The sequence below is a fragment of the Corvus moneduloides genome, chromosome 4, assembly GCF_009650955.1.
Source record: "Corvus moneduloides isolate bCorMon1 chromosome 4, bCorMon1.pri, whole genome shotgun sequence".
Classification (NCBI taxonomy): domain Eukaryota; kingdom Metazoa; phylum Chordata; class Aves; order Passeriformes; family Corvidae; genus Corvus; species Corvus moneduloides.
Window position 1 is genome coordinate 71,529,805 of NC_045479.1, and position 21,174 is coordinate 71,550,978.

Sequence of the window (21,174 nt, forward strand, 5' to 3'; positions counted from 1 at the left end):
GCTATTTTGCTTAATATTTGTTTTCTTCCACCATGCAATTTCAGCTCTGAATCTGGGAATATGTGACTTCAAAATGGTTTTAGCTGCTGCTTCACCGAAGCAGCTAAACCTGATTATCAGTTTGGTTCAGCATGGACCTAGTCACTGCCCACCCTTTAAGCTCTGGGATAAAGATCAATCCTTGATTCCGACTGTCATTTTGCAGTGAGCCCACTCCTACATTCCTTTTATATCTATCACTTCACTGAACGCCAAAGAAATCTCAGTGTACTTGGCATGAAGGCTGCACTTCCTATATTTATGCTCTAACTAATGTATGCTCCATTTTAGTCCTTCCCAGCTTAAAATCATCCGAGGGAAGACGGCATAAAGTACAAAACAGTCCATGCAACTGTTTTACTAATACAAAATACTGATCACCCACACTGCCGTTCCATCACCACTTTTCTCGTGCATTTTCTGTTTAAATATATCCAAAATATTAACCCAGAAGGAACCATGGTCACTTCTGTATAGCATACAGTCATATCAGGTTTGTTGCTCCACCTCAAACTTCCAGAAAATAAACCATTGCTTTTTAATTGTACTACCTTAACTTTGCTGGCAGAAGCACGTTTGATTCTTCAAGACAGATGAAAGTGAAACGCTCTCTCGAGGCAGGAATCCCTTATATCTGGCACGCTAGCACTTCATCCTTTTTAATTATTCCACAGGTGGTTGCCTTGGAAACTGCCAAGTAGCTCTTGGATTTGAGGGACCCAGCATGAGACAGTAACAAGCCTTTGTAGCCACGGCATTTGGACCCACGTTGGCTGCAGCAGCAGGACATGAAACAGTCACAGAAAACCTGGAAGAGATGGTTAAAATTAACAGGCATTAATTATATTGCTCCGTTCTTCAAATATAAAATACAAGGAATGCTGATAGCCCCTGAACTGTGGATAAAAACTACATTTTAAAGGCATCTGCTCCTGCAACTCCCCAGCACAGCCCCGGATTTCACCTTCAGAGGACGGCACTGAAACGGAGATGCCGGCAGAGCTCACGAGCTCAGCTCTCAAGACCCAGCAAGATGATATTTTTTTCCCTCAGCTTCAAGAGGGACCTTCCTGAGCGTCTGGTCCAACTGCCTGAAATTCAGTGCTATTGTTTTGCTTTGAATAAAAATAGAGTAACTATAAATAGCTGCCATCGAGAATGCTGATTCACTGTATTCCGTATCATACAGCAAATTGCTCCCAACTTCACTCAGCCTGAAAAATTGGGAAAATTCTCCTTGCTTAAAACACAGCTAGAAGCCCAGCAAAGCACCCAATTCTGCATTCGTGTCGCTAGTCTAAAAGTACAAAACATTTTCCTTTCTCTCTCTGATTTCTCGTCATTTCAAAAGCTGATGATTTGCACATAAATATATAAATAAAACCATCACAAAACCAAACCAAAGCAAAACCTTATTACGCTTTCTGTCACTGGTCAAAACTATAAATTTCTATTATTCAAGAATCTTTTTTTGTTTCCTCGTTTTCACTTTTTTAAACAAAAAGACAGGTTAACATAAGCCTTAAAAACATCATTTTCATTAAAACTATCCATGATGCAAATGGTCACTCCTGCACTCAGAGGTCTCCCTGTCTTTGATGATAAGATTAATATGTCCAAGTCAGTGATCTCAAGATATCACAACATATAAGTGCTTGGATTTGTGGTATTACAAACTGCCTGGCAGGACCTCAAAAGTGAGAGGTGGATTTACTTTCACCCTTCCATGATGAGACACCCAAAAGAGCCAAGAGTGTATTTGTTAATTCTACAGCTGAGTTTTACTAGAACCAACTAGATTAAATATACATTTATTGCACAGAAAAAAATCACAGTGAAATAAGAGAAATGAAACTGTTTCTAAACTATCTCCTCAGTGCTCACTTTGCCCTTCCAGGGCAGGTCCTTCTCTCTTTCTTGTCTTCTTCTATCACTTGCTTGATTAAAAATTAGAACGTGAAACCAGTTTTTTTCTCTCTGTCACCGAATCCCACCAAAGACAAAGCACATCTGAGCAGTCCTTCACAGGCTGCCTCCTTCCTGGTGGGTTCCACAGTTTTTCATTCCTTGCTTCCCCCTGCACATCCCTTTCAGTCACCTAATTTTCCCATTTATGAACAAGGTTTCTGAAAGATGATGTGACAAAACCAACCATTTCCTTTCCTTCATTCCCAGCATTTTCAGAAGTGAGACCTGTTTAATCCTCTCTGGATTCAGTTTAGGATGAACTAGAGTTTTGCCAATTCCCTCATCCCACCAGCCCAGGGCACACTTGCCATCCAGCTATCCACCTCCATACTCTGGGAGGTAAAACATGCCTCCTTTTCAGCCCATGGGGTTTAGTTTGTTAAGCTTCTTTCGGGGATTTTCCCCTGCAGAAGTGGCATTCTAAAATACTGTGGAAAATCCAGAGCATTTTCTCTGTTCCTCCTCTTCCCAATTACAGCTATAACCTCCTGCATGTCCTGCTAATGCAGGAGAAAACCTCTTCTCTGCCCCAGTTACCTCTAGTGTCTCTGACAAACCAAGTCTCCAAAGCCTCAAAATGACCCTTTTATCACAGATGATTCTTTCCTCTGAGGAAAGGTGGATTTTTCATCCCTGCCTCAGGCATCTTAACACTACTCCCAAGCACGTCCTCACTCTGCACTCATGATCCCAATTTTGTTGCTTCTCACAGGGCAGACAGGTGAACTTGATCTGCAGCGTTCACTCAGATCAATATGGTGCTTGACCAATTTCTCAGTCTAAGTCCTTTTAACCCACTGAGATGTTTTCAAAACCAGGGCACCCAGTTCTCAACAGGCACTAAACGCCTCCCATTTTCATTTGCCTTATTCTCAGAGCACCCTGAGATTAATTCCAAAGTTGTGTTGCAAGTCATCTTCTAACCTGACTTAAATCCTACACTGTTCCAAAGGAATGTCTCAACAAGCTGATTTCTGAAGTCTACACCTACAGGAGGTGATGAAACTACTGCATCTTTTCCCTATCCTCACCATCTCAGAGTAAGTAAATAACTTTAAAGACTGTAAGACAGTTCTTGCTAGCTTTTCTCCTTTTTTTTAATATGCATTTTGGAACCCCCTGTACGATGTATTTATGTTAAATATGCTCATTTTAACATATACTCTTCAGATACTCTGTTTCTGTGAGTGGCCCCACCTGGGCAGCGGTTTATCTCTGCCATGTTCCTCCTGCTCAAGCTTCTTAATCCCAGTTTAATCTCTGCCTATCTTGTGATCTGACTGGATTATTGGGCTCTTATACTTCATCTCTTCTTCATATGAAGGTCATGCATGGGAGCCATGGGATGAACTCAATAAATCACTTTGATTTCTTTTGTTTTCTGTAACATTCATTTGTATCAGGTGCTACAAACACACCTGGATCAACACAGAGCTCCACCAGCTGAGTTTCTGAACAAGGCTTTGAAGAAAGGGATGTCACACACTGCAATTCCTTCCCTGACTTGGAAGAGTGCTACTGACTCTTTAAAATACAAATAAAACCTTCTGTCTCAGCCTTCAGAGCACACAGGTCTTTGCTCATTTCCAGCCCTCAAGCCCAAGGCTGCCTCAAGGTTCACATTTTGCCTCTGCCAGCCCTGCTCTGGGACCCTGAGTCACTGAGTGATGGAGGAGCTCTGCTTCCTCCTTCGGAATGAGCATCATGAAACACTAAAAGCACTGTAAACTGCAGAGCTCCATGTTATTAGTAAAATACATAAAACATGGCACTCGTGAATAGTAAAACTAAAAGCAAGATGAATAAAAGACTTTTAAGTAACTGGTCCATTGTGGTTTCTTTTTTTTTTTTTTCAGGCTTGTTCTCAATCCATTAACAACCTAATTTCCCAAATCCCTATGCATCCCTGAAGTAAGTCTTTGTTTCCCTGTTTGAACATTTCCAGAGACTGCTGGTTTTCCCCTCCTCAGTCTGCATTCCTATCAAAGGCTCCTTTCTGACCAGTCTCTATCCCACCCTCCAAAAAGCTGCTTCCTAAAAATACGCTCAGATACTCTCAGGGAATGCTCCATCTCCCTCCTATCAGAGACCTGCACCTGATGACAAACACAGCACAACAAGGAACTTTTCCCCCCCACCATGGTCAGCAGAGACACAAGAAATTCAAACACCAGACACGACGAAAAACAGGGTTTTCAAAAAGGCCCAAAAGGTCAGCTTGCCAAAACCTTCATTAACAAGATCCGAGTTCTTACTTCCCTTTTTTCTCTGCAGAATTTCCTGTTTGGTTCATGGAAGGTACACTGAAGCCATGATCAGGCTTCTTAGTGGAAAGTTCTTTGTCCTGTTGTTGGTTTCAGCCACAGTTCAATGAATAGATGACCATCATTGTTAAAATTTTGGTTTCTCTAGTTACAATTTTTTTTAAAAAAGAAGCTCTTCAGAACTCTCTATGCATAGAAGTGATAAACAACCACCTTCTTTAGCCAACCAGAAAACTGATGTTTCCTTGATAACTGTACTTCTAGCATCTGCAGGAGGCACACAGACAGCTTGAACCAAGTACAAAACTTCGTTTTATTTAATGTTTTGAACATTTTACATACATACATATATATAGATATAGATATATAAAGTAAGTACATAGGGAAAGAGAGAGAAAGTCATAGATACAATAGCAGATTGGGACTCTATTGAGACTGAGCCCCACTGCCCTCCTTGAAAAATTCCAAAGCCACTGGATTATTAAGGTTCCAGAAGCAATTAATCATTTGAGATTCTTTCTAAAAAAACCAAAACAAAAAACCTCCGACTTCCATTTCAGCACTGTTTACTAATTTTCTCTTCTAATATCCATTATTTTCCACCTGAAAAGAAGTTAAATGGTATTTTATAAAAGGTGTCAAACCTGGACACCATTTTTTTTTGAAAAAGCTTGTCAACAATTTTTTATCTTTTACTATTTGACACATATTAAGAAGAAAATAGGAGAAATCTTTTGAAAACTTTGATGGCTGGCAAGAATCCCATCTCTTCACAGAAAAAAAGAAAATACCCTGTGTTGTAAAGAAAATTATTTACTATTTGCTGTGATGGGTTTTTAAGGTTTACTTGCAAATGCCTGGTAAACAAAAAGGCACCTTTTTCTTAAATTATTTTCAAGTATAAACAACTAAAGCAGACCACAAAACCTTCTTTAAACTATTCCACCTCCACTGAAGATCATCACAACTTGGCTACTTTACAGCTTTACCAGGGTAATACACATCTGCACAATGAATACTGAAACAAAGACAAAAAATAGAAGCAGAAAAGACACCCTTTTCTGTCTTCAATAAAAACCTAAAGTAAGAATTTTAAATGAGAAATATGGGAATTTCCCCTATAAAAACTGCAGGTGGCCAGAAAAATTTTAGACAAGCAAGCTTACCCACAGATTCAATGACAAGATTTTACAAAATAGATGTAAAAAGAATAATCAGGACACAAGGCACTGCCTCAGACAGGACTACTCAAGATCAGATGCCAACCAGAAACGAAGTACAAAGGGAAGTAAAAAATGTAAGAAAGGTATCAAAGTTTGGAGGCTCAGTCAGTAGAAACAAAGACACCTGAGGAAGAGAACATCAAAATTATTTAGGTTGGAAAAAGACCTCCAGGATCATTTTAGTCCAACCATGAACCCAATGCTGCCAAGGTGCAGCAGTAGAAGATCCTTGGGCCAAGTGTGGCCAGGCAACTTTGAGAAGCTTCAATTGAGGCAGCCCAAATCAGATGGTCACTTTAAAGATGTTTATGAGTTGAACGAACACTCAGTCAGATCTCAAGGGAAAGAGGGTTTCCACCTAAGTGGTGGCAACAGCTCTGATGACCTGGGCTGTCAGGAGCCCCTAAACAAAAACGAAGGAGAAAGAAGATTCCTCTTGCAAAACAAGCCTGTACAGCTGAGTTCATCAGTTCCCATGCTTAAAAATGAGATCTGTACCAGCTAACACTTGTGAAGGTGAACTCTTGCTGAAGTAATTCACAATCAGATTATCCAAACCCAAATCCATCTCAAAAGAACATGGAGTATTTTTCAGTCTGAAATACAAGAAGGTTTTGCTCTGTGCTGCCAGAAGAGACGTGAAATCAGGGTGCTGAACAGTGACTTTTTGCTTCAACTGTTCAGCACCATTGTTTGAACAGTACTGGAGTCTTTTGGTAAGAAAAGACAGGCCAATTTTATGTAACAACTTTCACTACATTAAGAGTTACTGGTAAACTGAAATGCAAACAACAAAAATTATTTTGACAGTAGTAAAAAAACAATCAGTCAACACTTTCAGCAGTATCTGGAAAAAGTCATCTCCCATCTATGGAGAACAACATCAGCATGTGATGCTCCAGGAGATGGGTATATCCTGAATTTCTAGCTCCTAACTCCACAGGGACAAACTCCACAGTGCTTTGTGGTGATAGAGCCATTCCTTTGCCCAGACTGCACAATCCTTTGGTGCCAGGGTTGACTTGTCCTTGGATCTTGCTCTTTACAGCTTCAGCTCCTTCTTCCTCTATCTCAGAAAACCTCGCCCTTCCTCAGACTACAGAGGAAGCACATTAAACTAATACAATGTTAGTATGATGTACATCTCAGACTTTTACAGGCTGAAGATGCTCTCCTCTTACTACAAAGCACGATAAAGTATTAAAAACACGAGAGCTGGCACAGGGACTTCTTACCGAATGCTCTCCTAAGAGAAATAAACGTTCAGTTGAGAGAAAAAAATTATTTAGTGTGAAGTTCACCTGGTCTAGCACTAAATATTGTTCAACAGCTGGTCTTAAGATAAATACCAATTTGTGTCTTTAAAGTAGAGTTTATTTTTTGAAAAAATGTTTACTGAAAACAGTCATCACATACTGAGAATTTCCACATTCAACCTAATACTCAGACTAATTTGCCTCATATAAGCCCTCCAGTAAATCCAAAGCCCTTTTCCCTTGTGTATTAGCTACCAATTACTACAACACAGATACTAAGATCTCAGAAACAAAATAAATGCTAATACCTAGATAACACTTCCATCTGAACAGCTTTTGCTACATCAAACGACTGTATTTTTTTCATTCCAGGGTTCTGATGCACACCTGGCTGTGAAGTTTTCGTGTTTAACACCATGAGGATGAACCCATAGACTCACAGACACTGCTGGCTGCACAGCAACCCAAACCACCACTATTCCTATCAGAAAAGGGCCAAGAACCAACATCAATCCCACCAGGAAAATGCCAAGAACGAAGAGCTGAAAGCAACTCTATGGTTTTACCACCTGCTGCTAAAACCACCTTTACCCATTTCTCATCCCTGACTGTTCATTCCCCCTTCATACAGCTGTGCCATGAACTAGATCTTGGTACTGACCCTGGACAAATCTGATTTTGCTGCTTTTGTTGCTGGTTCTGCAGTGGGTTCACCCACAGCTTTAGGAGCACCAGGCCAGGACCAGGGGCCAGCTGGCATCCAGGAAGTAACTGGGGGATGCTGACTGCTTCTTTCAGCAGTTCTGCCAGTTTATGCCAGCTTAAAATTCCCAAGAAACTACGTAGAATTAGGCATATTCAAGCTAGAAATGCAGCAAAACACAGCAACAACAAAAAAAAAAATAAGAAGCAAGCACAGACTGTTTGTCCCATAGAACAAATTACTAGGAGAGATGTTGAAATCCTCATTTCTAAGTAGCTCCCAACTAAGCCAGCCTGCCCTTCTGAGAAACATTTTCAGCAGATGCCTGTTAATTTTTCAAATTTTCAGTCAAACATAAGCTACTGAGCTCCAAACAGAGAGTAACAGTTACACATAATGACCTGCAACACCCTAAATGTCAGACTAAATTACCCAACAGCTCCTTCTGCCTCCCATCTTTGAAACGCAGATATATTTTAGTTCCATCCCTGGCTGCGTCAGATCAGCAGGCTTTAACAGTTCGAAACACAAGAGTCAAATTTAATGATATCCCTGCCTGGAACAAGTCCAGGGGTTGAATCTGATTTCTGCACGTAGAAACAAGCAGCTCTTAACATTTGATCTGGAACTCGTACCTCATTAGGAGGGAAGCAGAAGTCTCACCCATTCCCGGTTTCAAGCTGGCGATGAGGGAGAAGGAGAGGTAGAAGGAAAATGAGAAGGAGCTGTGCTGTGCTAGAGCTGGTCACCAACCCCGTCAAAACCCTCAGCTGTGAGTGCAAGGAATAATAATTTTGCCTGCCACGAGCAGACAGCTTCTGTGAGTCGGGAATCTTCACGTTCAGAAGCACTAAGGAGGAGGGTCAAATCAGAAACCTTGGCTTTCAGCATCGTTCTTCGTGCCTCAGTATGTCAGGGTGAAGGAAGATGTCTTCTCTCTGCTTCAGTGACTGTGTAGTATTTCATCCTTTGCAAAAAAGAAAAAAAAAGAAAAACAAAACTCTAAATTTACAAGACGTGTAGCACTTGGCAGGATTTTGTAACTGCTGAGTGACTGAGATGAGCTCATTTAACACAATTTTGAAATAAATGTATTATTTTATATAGCTGAGCCTATAAAATTCTGCAAGGCAATGAGAGACGGGAGGGATGATACAGAGCATGGCCTGAAGAGTGTGGCCTGTTGCCAGTGCCCACACACACTTATCCCTCTCTTTTCCAGCCTTTGTCACATACACACACTTCCTGGAAAGAAACAATCCGCTCAGGGCAAGTAGGAGCATTTTTCCAGTGCTGCCAACTTCTGCCAAAATTCTATTTTCACTTTAAAATAAAGACCGTGTTCGTTTAACTACAAGATCCTTGACTTACATAGCAACACCTGTCAGAGAAGTAGAAATAAAACAAGCAGGGCAGGGAATGAGGATTTTTCCCAATTCTCTTCTGCTTTCTGTGTGACCAGGGAAAGTGCAATTCATCACCACCACGGGCAAACTGCACTTTTAAATCCATCATGCAGAGACAGACTGTGGACTGGAGAAGAGTGGTCAGGAACAGTCACGGATACACAGGATGGGAACCAAGTGCTGGGAGAGCCAAGCCCACCACTTCTCACACCTGATGCTTCTGGCTTTACACACCTTAAAAACCAACTGTAAAGGAGCACACTACACAGAAATATCTTCAGCAACACGAGGCTTTAAAGTCCTTTTATACTTTCTGCAAATTCACAGCCTCTGTTTAGACCTGCTGCTTTAAGTAGCGCAGGTGTGGGATTTAAGACAAGCGCCTCAGCTGAATGAGCTGCATGTAGCTGACACTGACAGAGTCAGCATCAAAATCCATTGCTAGAGATTCTTTATCCTGTTATTTACATTAGTCAATAATATTCAGTAGGTTTTACAAAAACAAAACAACTTTCAGTGTTGTTTCTAATAACCCAAAACAAAAAAAAAAAGCATTTCAATCTTTCAGAAAATTAATACCTGAGATTATCATCCTCCAAGTACATGTACAAAAACACCCAGTTAAGAGATACCAGCAACCTAAGGATGACTGAGAAATAATATTTTCTGCACTTTCATTCCAACACCGACTGCCAGACTGTCTAAGAACAAGATTGAGCAAGCCAGGGGGACAAGCGGCAGCCTACTCATGTACCAGGCAATGCAGCAAGGACTGGAAACAGGACAAATTAACCCATTTTCAGCTTGGGCTGATCTGGTTATATCACCAACGTGAGCTAAAACCAGCTTGGGAATCAGAGCAGAGACACTGCTGTCGCTGAGTAAGCACATAAAGGAGGCCAGAGGCATCAATCAAATTCAGGAGGGAACTGCGTAAGTAATAATCACATAAATATGTATGTTTAGGGGTAAACTAAATGGACATGTTTTTAAAAACCCAAGAAAATTCCTTCTCTTTTTTTAAAAGCCAGATCTGAGCTGTTCACTGTGGAAGGATCCCTGTTTGACCAATGCTGACAACATACAGGGAGCACTGGAATTCTCTCCCTGCACTATCATGTTTATGGTCCAAGTAATGCAAAGGTCAAGAATGAACACACCCAGAACACAAAAGACACCCACTCTTATGTATTAGAGAAATATTTACTCAATTAGTCATAAAGAAGTTAATTTACCCCTTGAATGACTGAAAATACCTTAAAAGTGCATCAGTTTTCCCTTTGCTATAAAATAATTAAAGGCCTGAATCAGTTCCACAAGAGAAACTCATTCCTAACCACAACTAAGGCATGAGCACTCCAAGATCTCCTCATGGAAAAATAATTATATTGATTTAAATAAAACAATGAAATTACTGTTAGTAGCTGAAAGCTTGCAGAAATTTACTAGTTCAAGCAAAAATTACCAGCATTTTAAAAAATGTCTCGAGAAATTCTACATAAAACCACTCGATTTGAAACAATCATGCTCTTTTGTGAGCACCACAGTAAGTTATACTCAACTATTACATGAGTATTAAACTAACCCAGTTCTCCTTTATGTAAGTTGCCAAGAGAATGCTCCTTCTTTTTACCCTTTTCTGATTTCCAGAAAAAATGTCGTGAAAAACTGCTTCTGCTAGAATTACTGGAGTCTGAAGTATGACCAGTAATTTACAATCAGCAAAGGACATTTCTTATCCCTAAAAAATTTAGAGATAAAAATATTTTTAAATCGAAGTACAAAAATTAAAAAAAAAAAAAAAAATCACAGTAGTCATGACAACCCCATTCCCTTTCCTTCTGCTCACCCATGTCATCAATATGATACCTAAAATAATCCACGGTAATTAAACTATCTGCAAGAGACATCAACTTGTGCAGAAAATAATTCTAGAAGAACTTACACCAAAAACTGTCAGGGTTTAATGCCAGCCAGGAACCAAGTTCGACGCAGCCCCTCGCTCCCAGCACAGGGGGATGGGGAGAACTGGGAAAACTTAAAACCCATGGGTTGAGATAAGGGCAGTTTAGTAATTTAAATTAAGTAAAATATCACTGTAATAACAGTAACGAGAAGAGAGATGATAAAAAGAGAGAAAACAAGTGATGTGCAAGTCACCAGTCACTGACTGATGCCCAGCCCATCCCAAAATACCACTGACTCCTTCTGGGTAACATCTCCCAGTTTACATACTGGGCATAATGTCCCATGGTATGGACTATCCCTCTGGCCAGTTCAGGGCTGTTGTCCCAGCCACGTCTTCATCAGCAGAGCCTGGGAAATTGAAGTCCTTGACTAGGAATAACCACTCCTTAGCAGCAACCAAAACATCAGTGTGTTATCAACGCTATTCTCACACTGAATCCAAAACACAGCATTGCACCAGCTACTAGGGAAAATTAACTCTATCCCAGCTAAAAACACGACAGACTTGTTAGCCTGACCTCAGCTCCTGAAAAAAATACGGAGAGCATTATACTGGGTGCTGCTCAGAGTCTTTCGAAGACGACAACCATCAGGCACAGTCAACACACGGTTAATTAATTTGATATGCAGCTATGATAAGGTCAGCTGCCCAGGGGAGGAAGGGGATTTAGTTCTTCTGGATTTTAGTAAGGCTTTTGGTACTGCCAGCATCCTTCTGGACAAGTTGTCCCACTGTGGGAAGAGCAGGTTCACAGTGCTCTGGGTGAAGAACTAGCTGAAGAGCAGAGCTCACAGAGGCTCCCCAGCAGCCTGGGAACTGTCCCCAGCGGTGCTCCTCAGAGATCAGCCCTAGGGCAGTCCTGTTCAATGGCTTTATCAATGACCTGGATGTTTTAATCCTTTAGCAAGCCCTGAATTGCTCAGGTAGATGGACTAGATGATCACTGTAGGTCCCTTCCAACTGAAATATTCTATTCTATGCTAACATCTACCATCTACACCTGGGTGTAAAGCAAGCACCAAGTGGGAAAGATTGCACCTAATCATTTCAGCAGGGTACTTAGTGCCCACCTAAACCTTCCAATAAAATCTCTCATTTCACCAATATGATTCAATTTTTACTTTTCCTCCCATTATTTCAACGGCAGGTGACACGTCCAGAGATGGTGAAATCATTTGGGAACATTAGAGCAGAGCCCTGTAATTCTGCACCTCTTTAATCAATCCATACAGGTATTTTAAGACTACAGTTAACTGCACTGCAGAGTCTGATTACAAGAACAGAATAAAACTCATCAGGACTATTTCTGGGAATTTAATGACAGAGTGGCCAAGGTAGCACCATGGTGTCTATTATGTATCTACATTTGACAGACTAATTTTATTCTAAGCCAGTACATTCCCCTCCAACTGCCTGACTCAATTCTTACAACTCAAGAAAGATTCTACACATCAACACATATGTTAAAAAAAAGGAAAGTGCAACGCTAATAATTCCCCATTGTGCCTTCAAAAGCCTATTTTGGCATATATTGAAGACAAAAGACCTGGATTCTACAGATTTCCACAGAAAAACAGCACATCTGTAATAAAACCGTATTTCTTACAAAGCACAGTAATCAAATCATGGATTATTGGGATTTATCTCAGTTGTCCACACCACATACCAGCCATCCAGGTATGCCTGTAGGTAAAGGAGATCTACTTAAACTACCAGAGCTTTTAGTATGGTTCATTTCACTAAATCCAGTCTCTCCATGAGAAAATGAGGAATCACATCCTAAACTTCTTAAGGTAGCCCTCCACTGACTGTAAAGTCCAGAGTAACCTGCTCAGATCAGTCATTCCCTGACACCGCTGGTTCCTGGAGCCTGGAGGGATTAATCTTGTTGGCAATTTTAAGTTTCTCCTAGGTGGTTTCAAGGCCACGCTCCTGTCCAAAAAAATTAAACACTTGGCAAAAGGAAGATTTGTACTTCTGGTATCAAAAATTACATACGCAAGCCCAGAATATTAATTAAAGACACAGTGACCCTGTGGTCACCAGCCAAGGAAATGACGCTGAGGACAAAGACATTCTGCCCTCCTGCTCTGACCACAACTCCCCCTGTTGACATGATGATATTTCATCTTTCTATGAGAGAAATGAACCATCACATCTATTTCCTGAAACTGCTGAGTCTTTTGTACCTAGAGAGGATACAACAGATAGACAAGACCTTCAGACAGAAGAAAACAGAAATTAAATGGAGGTAGCAAAGCACAATTTCTCTTCTGCACAATACAGAGCAGCTCCCCTCATCTGATCTTTACATCAGTCAGTGACCTATGCCTTATAATTAGACAATATTGTTACCCACCTAACACAACATGCAAGATTGAAATACCTAATACTACTAATTTACTTAGCATTTGGTTATAAAAACAAAACACAACACAAAAAAAAAAAAAAAAAACCCAAAACCAAACCAATCATAAAAAAAACCCAACCCCAAAACCAGAAAAAACCAAACAAACTCAGTGTTTTCTATTAAAAAAAAAAAAAAAATTAATCAACTCTGAAGTTTTCTAACCAAAAAAGAAAATTACCTATTACTGAGTATTCGTCCCACTGAGATCCAGAAAAGCTCCTGGGCTGTCTTAACATGCACTTCACTGACTTGGACCTGGTTTCAGCAAGGGTTTTGACTCCTTAAGCAAGCACTATCAGGTCTGATCACTGCAATCCCTTCCAAACTTCCCAGTTTGTCATTCCTGTTCATGATTCAACTGTATTCCACAGAAGAGAAAAACACCCTGAGCAATACCAAGAATAACATGCTTCCTTTCCTGTTCGGATACATTTATGTCAGTCATCTTCCTCTCCCAATAAATTTCAAGGCATCCTTTGAAACACAGAGCCATAATTCCATTGGAACTTATCAGTCCTGTGGTTGAAGCAAGCTGAGCAAGCTTCACCCTTAGTGGCCCACAGATCTGAGATAACTGAGAATAAATGGACTTGGGAAACTCTCTCTGGATATGAATTTCCACTGTTTCTGCTGGAAAAAAAACCCACTGGACCAGCCTTCATGCACCAAGCAGACTCCCGCCCATTTGTACACAAGAACTGATTTATTTCTTTACTTCTATTCTGTTCACATCATACAGGGTGAATCCTCTGGGCCTTTCCTTCATTCTCCTTCTTTGTTGAGCCACTCTCTGTTTCAATTCAAACTTGAAGAACATGCTATCAAATAACATCAAATAATGTTATCAATTTTAACAAACTGACTAAAGCAAATGAAGGGAACAACCGAAGGCCCTGGAAATGGTGTCTGGAGAAACCGACTGCCAAATGGCCACGGACACACTCTGTACTTTTCCACTGTTTGGTTAAAAGCTGTTAAGACGGGTCACATGGAGAGATGGAAAAGCCTTATTTAATCCCATGTTGGTTCAATTACCTTTCATCTTCAAAAAGCCAACTCCACTGGGCTGCAGCATCTATTTCCCGTAAGACAGTTAAAAAAAACAAGTGTAAAAACACTCCTCTGCCACCCAAGGCACTCCGTGCGACTGCTGCAGCCTGGATCTCCCCTCCTGCACCCTGGATCTACTTAAAAACTGCACAACAGATGGATTCAGGTAAAGCCTCTGAACATGAACTTCTCTGCTCCAGCTCCCAGAACTATTTACAACATGACAATACAGACACGAAAGACACAGAAATTGCTTTCCTGTTAAAACAGATCTTTCAGGTCAAAACAAAAGATTATATTCTAACACTGACACCTACACAATGTATACTTCTTTTTCATTCCCAGACTAACCCAGTACCCCAATACTGCTCCCACCTGTGGCACTTTAAATCAGAAAATCCACTTAGCAACTAAAACCATTTTTAGTTTAAAAAAAAGTCTAAAGGGTGCAAACAAAAAAGAGGACAAAAAGATTTTAATGTAAAGCAGGAGAAAAAAATTATCAAATATTGAGTACAGAAAAATGAAGATACATTTACTACTGGAAAATAGTTGATATAACCCTTTGGTTGTTTGCTATGATGGTAAAATCAATTCCAGAATTTCTGCTTTATCCTTAGAATTTCCAAAAAGCCAAATGCAGATGATTCTTTGAAAGTTTTGTTAGTTATGCAAAACTGGTTTCTTACTTTTAGGCTTACACTGAGAAATTATTAGAGAAAAAATTGACAATTACTAGAGAAACTACACCGAAACCTACATCACTCTACAATAACAAGATCCTATTCTGTCCACCTTTACCGTGTAAAAGATGCCAATTTTGGCAATACAGTGTTACAATGACAGAGTTTTCCACCAGTGCTAATGCAGTTCTACACCGGGGAAACAAGTACCAAATCTGATTATTCACTGAAACGACAGCATAAAAATCCTGAAGAGTCATGGAGATAAGGAAAGCCTTCTCCCTTGCTGTTTTTTTTTTTTTTTAATTTGGTCTTCTGATTAGAGCAAAACAATCCTGGGAATATTCTGGAAGTAAACCTACAGCTTCTTGGGAGAAGCACTGCAGTTCTGGCAACCAGCTGAGAAAAGCTGATCTATAACAACCTCCTATTTCAGCACGTCTGAACTTCCTCAGCCCTTGCCTCTGTTCAGCAATTCCTTTTTCCCACCTCAAATTATCCACCTGGGAAGCTGAAGGCAGAAAGCTGCTTCGTCCCTGATCGGCTCTTTGCAACACCTCATAGGGCTGCAAAACGCCAAGTCTGGCAAATCTGTCGTAACAGAGCCTAAACGCTGCAGAAATTAGGACTTCACGTGTGAGTACACTCCTAGTGGTAAATGCACACAGGATCCTCATGTGCTACGTTACAAATACCACTACTCACAGTAGTGCTGGCATCTGCACTGCTCCTTTTGAAGTGTCTGCCCATCAGAGGGTCCGCCTGCTGTAACCTCCTGCCTCCCTCCGTCCTGCCCTGACCCGCTCCTGCTTCCGAGTGTGTCCCAGCTGTCCATCCCTGAGTCTCACAGCTGAGTTTATGAGGCATTATTTAATTTGATATTATTCACAGAACAAGAACCCAGTATTGATCAGTTTTCACTGCTCTCAAAATCTGAATGATTATCTCAATGCGCCGCCTTGAACGACTTCCAGAGGACTCGCTTTTAGTAGGTTAAAAATCTCTGTTGTAAAACAAAAACCTGATCAAATTAATGTGTGTAATTGAATATAACTTACAAAGCAATTTTTAATTTAAAGGGTCTGAAAAATCAAAAATCTACTTCCCTACAACACTGCAAATATTCCATGGTATTATAGTTAGTCTATGTGTTAACACCCTGACAGTAGCATCAACTATTCCCTAGTATGAACAAGAAATGTACTTCAATATTTATTCATGCTGAGAGCAACTTCTCTTATTCCAGTAATCCAGCGTAACTCCTCAGCACGCAGCAGTTCACCCAGCTTCTGGGGAAAAAAAACCAAAACAAACCAGCAAACCCCCCCCCCCAACAAAACCCAACCCTTATTTTTAGCATTCTACAATTCAGTGTTGCAGCCCCACCCTCATTTTCCCCATTAAATTAAAAAAGATCCTCATCTTTCCTCTGGGTAGTAATACGAGGTCTCATCTCTCCCTTCCACGCTCACAATTTTCCAAAATTCAAATCAGATCATTCACAAAACCAGTGCAGACCTCTAGTGACATTATACAGCGTTTCTGCTCATACATCAATCACTGCTTAGCGTATTCCAGGCTATTTTTAGGACGAGTGATTAAAAGGTCTTTTTAAAAATCATAAAGACAGACTGAGAAGCCTCAGTCATTAAAACTTATGCAGTAATTAAAAAGAACTTGAAGTACTTTGCTGAGTCAGGTCCTACTCCAGACTTCTAGAAAGTTCTGCAAAATACAGAAAATCTCTGCAGGGTCAGAAAATAAAATGTTGCCCTGACAAACCTTGACAGTTTAGCCCAAATGATGAAGAATTAATTGGCCCAAGAGACTGAAGCCCAAGATCTGAAGAGTGCCCAGTCTTGTCCACAGAGTCAGCACAGATACTCAACTCAAGAGTTTGGAACCAGGCTGGATCCTTGTTTTCCAACCACTGAGGGCCTCACACAGAACACCAAGTTTCTGTTACAAAGCAGAGACTGATTCTCACTAAAAATAATGATAAAGTCAACAGAACTAATGGGAATACAAATGGATGGACAGGAACTCTAGTCTGCGGGAAAATTAAAACGCAGGATTTGCTGCAAAGATGAAAGAAATGTGCGAACAATTAAATTGTGTTAGACACAGACACTGAGGGGAAGGTGAACAAGCGTGTTCCAACACAGAAATTTTGACAAAGCAACTATGCAACAGTTCCAGACCACGGGTTTTATCAAAGGGAGATTCAGTGGTTTGTTTTTTAGTCTGACAAAATGAACTACAGAAACAAGTTTCAGTACTGAGGAAAATGTCTCCCAATGAAGTAAATTTATGAAGCCAGAGATGTAAAATCACATTGATCCCACAAGTATTATTTTTCATAAAGATAGAGTTCAATCTTGACCACATCTACCACGGCAAAACAGTTAGTATGTTTTCAAAACTATGTTTTCAAAAGTGACTTAGAACTGGGTTGTGCTCCTTTTTGTATCCTCAGGGACTATTACTTTGGAGGAGTGAAATGATGCATTTTCACTTTTACAGATGACAGGGACTATTACCAAAGTAACAACATTTATACACTGAAAGCCTGCAGGATTCTATTCTATACAACAGCAACGCATCACGCTTATTAATAATCTCTGTCTTAGTTTCTCTTTCTCTCCATCTGGTGTTATTTCTGTGCATCCTTCAGTAACTTCAAATTTGAAACCATTTTTCATTTTCTTGTGTCATTTTATTTGAAACATATGCTTCAGTTATCATCTTTGTCTGCATGTGTGATATCAATAATGATTCTATACAGAAAGAGTCAGATTCCAAAGTCTTTATTAGGTAACAGCTTGCCTGAGCAACATGGGCAGTCTACAAACTATTTAAATCAATTAGACTAATTTCCATATTACTCAACCTGACACAGACACTGTACATCAGAATCTAAGTAAACACATATAGACAAGTAAAAGAAAAGCTATTTGCAAACACTGTGAAAGATCACAAACAGATTAAATCAAGATTACAGTGAACGCCGCATCAAACTCCAGCCGCTGATCCACCTCACGTGGTGTCCTGCCCAGCAGGAAACTCCACAAACATTTCACAGAAAGGTGTAAAGAATTCCTGCAACACAAAGCTGTAAAGTAAATGGTAAAAAAAGGGATCACTTCTACCTAAATGTCACCTATTTCTGGCAGGCAAACACCCCTGAGAATCTATGTTCTGCTTCACCAACAAATAATTGCCGGGAGATTTCCTCAAATCATCACACTCTGGGTTTTGTCCATTACACAACTCTTTCCTTTAATTCCTAGTAAAATAAAGTATCTTAATTAACACATTACTATATGGCACCCACTCAAGACAAAATTTTCCAGTACCAAACCAGTTAATAGGAGAAGGTAAACAATTAGTTCCTTAATATCACGGTCTGTGTGTCCTCCTAGTGATAACTATCTGAAACTGCACTGATCCGCTGCTACGAGCTCGGTCCTTGCTTTAACTCTTCATTTCCTTCATTCCACTTTGATTTTGGGAAATTCCAGCTGTCAAGCCACATACTGCTCACGGTTACTCACCCAAATAAAGCCCCCACAAGCTCAGCACTAGGTATTTGCTGGGAATAAAATCAAGATGCAAAGATAACTATTAACTACTGCACAGCAAATGTAAAACCAATAAAGCAATTTAAGGTTTCAGAAGAACAAACAAAGTGCAAAGTACTTCAAGGCTTAGGTTTTTAAGCAACACAGAAAACTAAGTGACTTCAACATGATTTTCAGCCAAGTCTACGTGCCAGTTTCACCCAAAGACAAAACACTTTAAATCCGAATAAACATGAATGCTCCTCCAATGTGATCATTACTGAAGATTCAATTTCATTTCTACAAAGCAGCTGGACCACAGCTCTGCAGGCCAAAGGCTTTAGGTCACTTTATCTGAACCCTTTTCTATCACAGGTTATTGCATTTTGTCCAAAACAGAACAAAGAAGAATCTGACTTTTTTTTCCACCTGTCAGGTGACCACGCACTGACCAGAGAACTGACAAAAAAACAAATCAAGAGATATTCCCAGATTATCTCAGATGAATGACAACACCAACCTATAGAGGAATGCAAAAATCATCGACAGCTCTACCAGACTGAACTGAAAGTTCACCTGGCCCTCAAACAAGTACAACTTTTTGGGATTACCTGCAATTCTTATGACCACACTGCATTCTCCCCAATACCCAGGATAAAAGGAAATACACGCCAGAAGACGAGGATACTGGTGCCACAGCTACGAGTTTAAAACCCAGACAATGAGAGGTAAAAACGAAAGTAGTATCAACAGAACACAGGAACCTCAAGGGGTTTATACCCCTGGTTCTTCCTACGGGGTGACAAAAGCCACAAAGTTGAGTTTTAGGAATCTCATTGCTATACAGGCAGAAGAGGTTTGAGATATGTAAGGGTTATGACAGACAAGCTATTGACAAATGCTAATTACCAATAAAATTACCATGGAAATTCACAGGAATGTTGCCAACTTTAGGTTGACAGGCAGCATGTCTTTCTGGAAATAGAGTTTTTAGCTGTTATAAAACAGCACGATGACTGGCTAAACCCACAGTATTATTAGAAGTGCTTGTAAATTTAAGAACTACTTATACTTAAGAATTTCCCATTGTTATTACTTCTGTGAAGCCTGGCAAGTTTCAGTATATTGTGAATGGTCATCAAACAAAGTAAGACCTGATTTGAAATGAATGAGTATATTACTAACCCCAAAAATTCACATTTATCTTCGACCTTCAAACTGACACATGATGTTCAAACACTCATTTTCACAGCAGAATCTCTGTATTTTCATATCCTGCAATACTTAGATCATTTATAAATCAAAGCACTCTTTTAAAGGTGTTCTAGCTAGTCTTTACTCTGCTAGGTTAGGTATTAGCCTTAAGTCGTATTTTAGCCAATTAATACGAAGAAAAAAAACCCCACAAAGAAAAAATATTCAACTCAAACATGTCATCCAGGCATTTTTGGATTATACTGTTATTTTAGAAATATGCATGCACTTTTGAATTATTTCAGTTCATCTAATCTGGTTAAAAAAATTTTAAAAACCCAGACATAACTCTATTAAAACTGCTTTAGAATTCTAACTTTTCCTTCAGACATGCTTTTCATCTTTCCTGGTTCCCACACAAGCTGACCTGCCACAGTTTAGTTAATTTATGTTTCTCTATGAGGACCATATTTCACTTCAAATAACACGTTTTGGTTGGAATCATCTCTTTTACATTATAAATGTCATACAATCCAAAACTATGTTCTCCGTGATGAGTAATAAAGCTTGGCTGCCTGTTTCCTTTATCACACACACACATATATATGCTTGGGGTTCTTTTATTATTGCCAAATCCTTCATGTCTTACAAAAATTTGATGGCTACTTCCATCTCCTGAGCAACAAGAGACAGGACAAGAGGAAACTACCTCAAGTGGCACCAGGGGAGGTTTAGGTTGGATAATAGGGAGAATTTCTTTACCAAAAGAGTTGTTAAGCATTAGAACAGGCTGCCCAGGGTAGGGTTAGAGTTCCCATGCTTGCAGGGATTTAAAGAACACAAAGATGTCATCTTTGGGAACCCAATTTTTGCCAGTGCTGTGGGAATGGTTGGGCTCCATGATCTTAGAGGTCCTTTCCAAGTCTCATGATTCCATGATTCCAAAACCTACGAGTTCAGAAGCCACTGACAGCATGAGAACTTTGCACTAAAAAAAAAAAATTATTTCATTTCAACACGTTTTGCAAGTAACTGTTTTTTACACACTTGAAACTCAGCAGGAAAATAAGAACATGGAGCAATTTTGCTGATGCTGGTTTTACCTTGTTATTTCAAACCTAACTGCATCACTTGTCAAAGTATGACTCAGAGTTTGCTAAAGCCTGAGACTATCAATACTTTCTACGTGTCAGACTATGTGTTTAAGTTGTTCCCATGCTCCCACTGCCTGCTTTGGGTTTTGTGTATTCCTCCAGTACATCCAGTGCCCCCTGCAGCATCACCCTCCATCCCAAGGATCATTATACTGCAGTGCTATACAAGCTCTGGAGTAGAAACAAACGTCAGGTGGTCCAGCAGCAGCACGAGAAGGAAAAACAAAAATCAGCTGAGTTTTTCTAAGAAGTACATTTTTAGACATACCATGTAGAACAAGGTTTTAAGGAAGTG

General features: G+C 40.0%; 1 long non-coding RNA gene across 1 annotated transcript in view; it reads right to left on the reverse strand.

Annotated features, from left to right (window-relative positions):
- The window catches only part of LOC116443372, a 76,920-nt gene that overhangs the window by 40,780 nt on the left and 14,966 nt on the right, over positions 1-21,174 (reverse strand). Inside the window, exons 2-3 of the long non-coding RNA XR_004239844.1 lie at positions 8,089-8,420; positions 591-847 (exon numbers count right to left, since the gene is read on the reverse strand). This is a non-coding gene — a long non-coding RNA (uncharacterized LOC116443372). The remainder of the gene's footprint in view (positions 1-590; positions 848-8,088; positions 8,421-21,174) is intronic.